Source organism: Terrapene carolina, unplaced genomic scaffold, assembly GCF_002925995.2.
Source record: "Terrapene carolina triunguis isolate 2854851 unplaced genomic scaffold, T_m_triunguis-2.0 Scaffold33715, whole genome shotgun sequence".
Classification (NCBI taxonomy): Eukaryota; Metazoa; Chordata; order Testudines; family Emydidae; genus Terrapene; species Terrapene triunguis.
The window spans coordinates 7,258,139-7,265,645 of NW_020698066.1; the positions used below are offsets into that span (position 1 = coordinate 7,258,139).

Below are 7,507 nucleotides of genomic sequence, written 5' to 3' on the forward strand. Positions count from 1 at the left end.
TTCCCGCTGCCTCCCAAGCTCTCCCCCCACCACCCCATCACCCATGGGCCCTGCTGCCTCCCACACATTGTCTCAATCTCCCTTCCACAGCCTCGCACCTCAGGCCTGCCCCACTCCTTGCCTCTTGTCCCTGGTGCTCCCCCGAACATGGCACCATGGGCGGTTGTCCACATCGCCCACCCATAAGGCCCTGCTCAGTCCTGGTTAAATCCATATACCCCTGCTCCCCCAAATATAGAAGACGAAATACTCCTATGCACCAGACCAAAGCACCCCAACAATCGCTGAGATGTAAAGTTTTAAAGTTGCCTTGTAAACACCATAAATTATAATGCAGACTCATTCCCTTCTAAATATTGCTACAGTGCAGGCAGAGCTGAATTACATAGATGTGGTTTCCTTTCAAATCACAAAACATATCCACACTGTGTTTTTACATCTCCCACTACTGTAGCTCCGCAAGCAGCTATTGGTCAACCTCATCATCGGCAAAAATCACTGTGTGGTTTTTGAGCAGGCTGAGACTGTTTGTGGCAGAAGGCAAAAGAATTAAAGACACACAAATGGATATCAGAAAGTATTTCAAATAATCAGTGCCAGATAGTGCCCGTGAACATAGGCGTGCGCACGGGGTGTGCCACGTGTGTCCGTACACACTCTAATGCAGGGCAGTCAGAGCTGTGGGGGCGGGGCTGCGTGCTCCCTCGGGGCTGTGTGTATCGCTCCGCGCTGAGCCAGACGCTGCTAGGAGCCTGAGGGGAGTTGGACAAGGGGCGGGGGCAGTCGGGGGACAGGGAGCAGGGTGGGTTGGGCCGGGGGGGGTGGGGCGCTCTCACCTCGGGGGCAGCTCCCCCTAGGGTGACCAGATCACCCAGGTCAAATATCGGCACGCGGGGGGGGGCTGCCCCCGGGCCCCGCGGCCCGGGGGGGGAGAACAGCCGCCGCCTGGCCCCGCGGGCCACCCCCCTACTCTCCCTACCGCCTGACTGAGTCCTGCCTGCTCGGGGCCAGGCCGGACTCTCACTCATGGCACCCCGCTCCCCCTGCGTCTCCAGGGCCTCCCTCCAGCTCTTGTGGAGGGAGGAGGAATGGTGAGCCTGGAGAAGAGGCGGGGATTTGGGGAGGGAACCAATGGGGGAAGGAGGGGGCGGAGTCGGGGCATGAGCACTTCCGGGCTCCAGAGTATTTGCTTGTTTGTCCAGTGTCCCGACCTAACATCGGTCAGGACACGGGACAAACAAGCAAATATCAGGACAGTCCCGATAAAATCGGGACGTCTGGTCACCCTAGCTCCCCCCTCCCCAGCGTCCCTGTGTGCAGGGAGAGTCTCGGCAGAGGCAACGCTGCCCGCTGCCTCCCTCCCAGCGCTGACCCGGTTCCCAGCCTATTGGCCAAGAACCCCGGCCAATGGGAGCTGTGGGGGGGCGGTGCTAGAGCTCCCTGACCGCGCCTCCCCAGCAGGGAGGAGGAGGGAGCTGCTCCAGCTCCTCTTGCTCAGCCTGCCCCGCCTCCTGGGGCTGAGCCGCCTGGGACCAGTGCAGGGGCCGGGTCATTCTCAGCCAACATGCGGGGGAGGGCTTGTCTGGGCCCCAGGCAAGGGGGTTGTGAGGGGGGCAGGCCCCCTCCCACTCTGATTCCCCCACCAACCCCAGCTGTGACGCTGGCTCAGCCCAGGCAAGGCAAATAGCCCCCGCCCAGCAGGCCGGTGAGTGTGGATGGGGGGCAGGCAGGCGGGGGCACTGGGGATGGTGCTGGGCAGTGGGGGTCTGTGTGGGGTACTCCTGGGCCCCAGAGGGAATGAAAACAGCCCAGGTCCCCCTCCTGCAGCATTCTTTGCTTCCCTGCAGAAAATGAAGGAGGAACAGGGGTGTGTGATTGGGAATGTTCATGGCATAGTTTGGGGGCATTACCCCCCAAATAGAGGTGAGGGGTGGGGGGGCCACATGGGATGCAAGGTCACGCCAGTGCCCCCCCCATTTCTGTGAACACAGAGTTGCTGCAGCCCCACTGAAAAAAGAAGGTGCTGCTCAGCTTCCTGGACTTCGCAGCTGGACACCACCTTCTGCGTCCTAGGGCTGGTTCAGCTCCCTTCTGTGTGCTGGGAGCCATCCTTCATTTTGTACAACAGTGAGTTGTGGGGCGGGGCAGGGCAGGGGAAAAGAGGCAGGGGGGAAAGAAGGGGGTGGGATGGGGAGGAGATAGAGTGGTGGGGAAGGGGCATGGGATGGGAAAGAGAAGGGGATGGGGGAAGTGGGGGCATGGGGGAAGGAAGGTGGTAGGATGGGGAGATGGAGCTGTGGGAAAGAGGCATGGGATGGGGAAGAGAAGAGGATAGGGGAAGCGGGGTCAGGGGGAAAGAGGCAGTTTGGGAAGGAAGGGGGTGGGATGCAGAGGAGATGGAGCGGTGGGGAAGGGGCATGGGATGGGGAAGAGAAGGGGATAGGGGAAGTGGGGGCCCAGCATGCAGATCCCCTTGGCAGCAGCTGGGGCTCCCCTGTTAAGCAGGCCCCTCAAACCATCACTCTGACAAGCCCCACCTCCCCTGCACCCTGATGAGCCCCCCCCAGACACCCTCCCCACTGAGCCCCAACCACCTACACCCAGACCCCCACCCAAATGAACCCCACCTCCCCTGCACCCAGACCCCTCCCCGCTGAGTTCCAACCACTTTCACTTGGTCCCCCCTGCAGACTCCCATTACCCCTGCACCTGGAATCTCCCTGTGCATCCAGATCCCCCACTGAGCTGCCTGCACCCAGACTGCCCCACACAGAACCCTCTTACCCCCGCCCAGCCAATCACCGCCTCCCCAGCGCTACACATGACCTTTGTTGACTTACATCAGTCATAGCGTTCTTCCACCACTGCACTCCAGCTTGGTTGGCGCTCTCTGTGCCCGCCCTGTAAGTGCCATCATGCCATTAGTCAAGGGGATGTCCAGGGGCTGGGATTTGGTGGGGACTCTGTTCTGAGCTGCGGCGTGGTAAGGGGGCTGGGCTGGGTGGGTTGGATATGGACCAGAGGGTCTTGGGGGCAGTCAGAGGACGGGGAGCGGTTGGATAGGCATGGGAGTCCTGGGGGTCTGTCTGGGGGCAGGGGTGTGGTTAAGGGTCGGGGCAGTCAGGGGACAGGTAGGGGGTAGGGTCCTAGGAAGGCAGTTACTGTGTGGGGGGGTCTCAGGAGGGGGCAGTCAGGGGACAAGGAGCTGGGGGGGTTGGGGGTTCTGAGGGGGGCAGTCGGAGGCGGGAAGTAGGAGGGAGTGGATGGGGGCGGGGCTAGGGCAGGGCGGGGCTCCCTGGGTGCACACCCTAATGAAATGTGCTGCGCACGCCTATGCCCGTGAATGTGATACAGGGATGGTCCCACAGGAGCCACCTCCTGCTAAGAAAAGCAGAACATGGAAGGAAGAAAAATGAACATTTCAAGACCAGTGGGAAATGCAGTTTCTTGTGTTTCTGAAGCCATCTGATTCCATTTCTGAGCAAGTTGCAGTGTGCGCTGTTTGTAAGAGAGAAATTCATCAAATCAAAATTTATGCAATGCAACATCACTATAGCCCTCATGCAAGGGTACTTGAAAAGAATTACCACATTGAGTTTCAGAGGCGCAAGCTGTTACATGATGCAAAAACCAAGTCTGAAAGACAACAGTGGCGGCTCAAAGATTTTTTCAATAAAGAGGATCAGATTCGAGTGGCTACTTTTAAAGTTGCACTACTTTTGGGGCAAGCCAGGAAACCATTCAGCGATGGAGAACTGAAAAAAATTGTTCTGGCTGTAGAACAGAAAGTAAGCTTTTCAGAGAGATACTACTGAGCAATGACACATTACAGAGGACCACAAGAGATCTGGCGAATTTTCTACAAAATGAAATAGCTGGAAAAGTCACAGCAAGCCCTTTCTACAGTCTGCTTGGATGAGAGCCTTGATGTCACGATGAATCCGAAGGTAATCATATACGTTCGCTTTTTGGACTGTGATTGCCATTGTTTTTCTGAAGGTGTTTTATGTCAGGTGAGCCTTAGACGTAGGCCTACTGGCAAATACATTTTTGAATGCGGTCAGGCGAGAATGCAGGAGTGCCATGTTAGCTTTGACAATCTCTGCGGTTTGATAGCTGATGGGGCAGCAGCTATGCAAAGTGCATGAGTAGGAGTGCTGAACTGCTTCCAAGAAAGGTGCACTCAAACTTCTTTTGTTTCACTGTTTTGCCCACCAAGAAGTACTTGCCAGCAAAGCTTCAATGAAAAATATGGATGAGGTTAAATCCATAGTGAAAAAATGCATCAATGCTGTCAACACCAGCAGTGTCAATAAAGGGAAATTTACAACTCTGTGTGAAGTGGTCTGTGAGACACAAAGGTGCTGCTGAATTACAAACCAGTCCGCTGGCTTAGTTTTAATGACAGTGTACAGAGGCTGTTTGAGCTCTGGAAAGAGCTTGTTGAGGTTCTGAATAAAGTTTCACCGGAACTGTCCCAAAAACTACAAGATCCAGAAATACATGGTTGCCTGCTCTTTTTGAAAGAGTTTTTACCAAAGCTTGCTTCCTTGAACCTGAAGCTTCAGAAACCTCAGCTAACAATATTTGATAGCATTGAAATAATTAATACATTTAGAATGACAATCACTGACATAGTCCAACACCTACAAGAGGAACAGGACTTTTCAGTTTTTTACGAGCTTAGTCAGTTTCTCAGCTGTCAGGATGAGAATGTGCAGCAAAAAGTTGGCTCAGCTGTAACCGAATACCTGAGTATCCTCTTGGAGGATCTTGAAAATCGTTTCAGTGAGGGAAACTTTTTCCATCAGTGCACCTTTGTGACTGACCCATTCAACAATTCTGGTTCAGCTTTGTTAGCCGCAAACAAACATTAAAAAAAGTATGTTAGATGGTGTGGCGGGTTTTGTACCTTGTCAACCCCTTCGATTCAAGGGGGGGCGAGGTTAACTCCGCCTCCCTGTGTCTACGTCAGTTCTACTACTTCCCCAGTAGTCAGGGCTGTATGGCCCAATGGCCAGAGTCCCTCTAAATGCTTTTCCCCTGGTGGGATAGCGTAGCCTAGCGGCCGGAGTCCCTATAGTGCGCTCCTAAAGCAGCCTGTCCCAATGGCCAGAGTCTCTCTAAACTCTCTTCCCCTGGTGGGATAGCGCGGCCTAGTGGACAGAGTCCCTATAGCGCACTTCTAAAGCAGCGGGGCCCAATGGCCAGAGTCTCTCTAAACTCTCTTCCCTCCAGGGGATAGTGCAGCCAGAGTCCATATAGTGTGCTCCTAAAGCAGCGTGGCCCAATGGCCAGAGTCTCTCTAAACTCTCTTCCCCTCGTAGGATAGTGCAGCCCAGCGGCCAGAGTTTATCTATCTCCTTGAGGTAAAAGAGGGGTCGGTGAACTATGTCGTCACCAAAAAAAGGGGAGGGTTAGAGACCTCCGGTAGGGGAGCCCGGGCCCACCCGCCTTCACCGAGCTCCAACCCAGGGCCCTGTCAGTGACAGTGTGATCCACCACGGGTCAGCGGGGAATCCTACCGCAGAACGCTGCCCTCAGAGTGATGGGAGATACCACTCACTTCCTTTCCCTGGGTCACTTCCTACCAGTTCTCCAAACATAGCAGTCCCTGTGGCATCAGGGTCTCCAGGTTCTTCAGCACCTGGCGCTCCCTGGGGTTCCAACAGCTGCCGGCCTCCGATCCCGGTCCCTGGCTCCTCAGCTTTCTCCAGTAAGGGTCGCAACTGCTCCTGGGCTGGAGCCTCCGCTGGGTGTCCTCCTTCCTCAGCCGCCAGCCTTGACTGAGCAGCTGCTCTGCAGGCTTTTATACTTGACTCCCGGTTGGAGCAAGCCCAGCAGAGCCTCAAGGACATGGCTTCTTCTGCCAACAGGGAAGGGTTAACCCTCTCAGTCTCAGTGTGGGGCCAGTCCACCCCGTCACAGATGGACACTGAGCTAGAGGACACGAGTTTCAAGTGTTTGGTTGAACTACTTCGTAGGTTGAATCATGGCGAGCATACAACAAGAAGCACTACAATTAGCAAAGGGTCCGAAGTCACAACACGCATCACAAGCATCCATACAGGAGGGAACTCGGAGGAGGAGACAATCGGAACAGGAAGCAGCAAGACTACAGATGACACAAATGCACCGACCGATGGACAAGCTAGCAGATCACACCATGGATAAGATATTGGAGAATCTGGATCCAGAAGCAGTAGAGGCAGCTCAGACCGCCGCAGACAATCCAAGTTACGAGACAGGCCTGATGGAGGTAAAGACCTGTTACAAAGGACCCATGATCGTCTAGCGAATCTCCCAACCAAAGATAATAGCTCACTTGAAAGAGCTATAAAGGATCTTCAAAATGATATGATGGCAATCAAAGCAACAATGGCAATTACGAGTTATTAACACTACAACTTTTGAGCTGATAGGATTATTGCAGAGGAAGGTTCCTCCTGCTGTTCCAGTAAGCTTGCCATCCATTGCAACAGACACACACTCTCTAATCCCTCCAATGCACGCATCAACAGTTCCATCAGCACCCATGATTCAGCCCATAGGCGCCAACTTCTCCTCTAAACACTTCTGTAGGCATTGGTCCTGCAATTGGTCCTGCAAAGGAATCTTTCCCAACCAGGCAAAATCCTTTCATTTAAGCTCCTTTAATAAATAGATTTTTTTTTTAAAAAGACAGATTAGCTTCCTTTGACGCTTTGGATTTAAGGAATCTCAAATTACTCATTCTGAAAATGTGCAATGATTCAAGAATGAAAACATATTTCTGTCAGCCTGTTGTTACAGTACAGGAGTTCTGGAGTAACGTGTACCTGTTTGAGGACACCTACAAGTCCCTAGCTAAAGTTGCTTTGCTTTTCTTGTCCCTGTTTTCTACTACTGTGTGTGTGACAGAGCATTCAGTGCACTTCATTTCCTGAAAAACAAGTACCGAAACCACCTCACTGATGCCAACCTCGAAGCTTCTCTTCTAATTTCACAGGAGACCCGAGATCCTGCAGACTTTCCTTTCAAAAAGCTGCTGAGATTTTGCAAGTAATCTGATCCACACAATGGATGTGGTAAAACCCAGAACTTTTATTATCATACTGTATTTCTAACATACAAAATAATAAGATTGTTTGTTGTTAATATTATTATTGCTGGATTGGATTGATTTTTTTTGTCTGTTTCTGAAATTTAAAAAATGGAACAATTTGCAGATATGTTTTTTCATTATTATTTGGACTTCTATTATGTCAAAGCATTTTTAAATTTACTTCAGGATTGTTGTACAGACAACCACTTTTATCAAAAAAGTAAAAGAAACAATCATAAAAAAGACAAGAATGTGCAAAGCACCTATTCTGTTAGGTCATAAGAACATAAGAATGGCCATACTGGGTCAGACCAAAGGTCCATCTAGCCCAATACCCTGTTTTCAAACAGGAGCCAATGCCAGGTGCCCGGAGGGAATGAACAGAACAGGTAATCATCAAGTGGCAAACAGAGCCTAGGGACA

General features: G+C 52.5%; 1 pseudogene; it reads left to right on the plus strand.

The window, feature by feature from the left end:
* Positions 1-563: 563 nt before the first annotated feature.
* LOC112114933 lies at positions 564-7,045 on the plus strand (annotated as a pseudogene).
* The last annotated feature ends 462 nt before the right edge of the window (positions 7,046-7,507 follow it).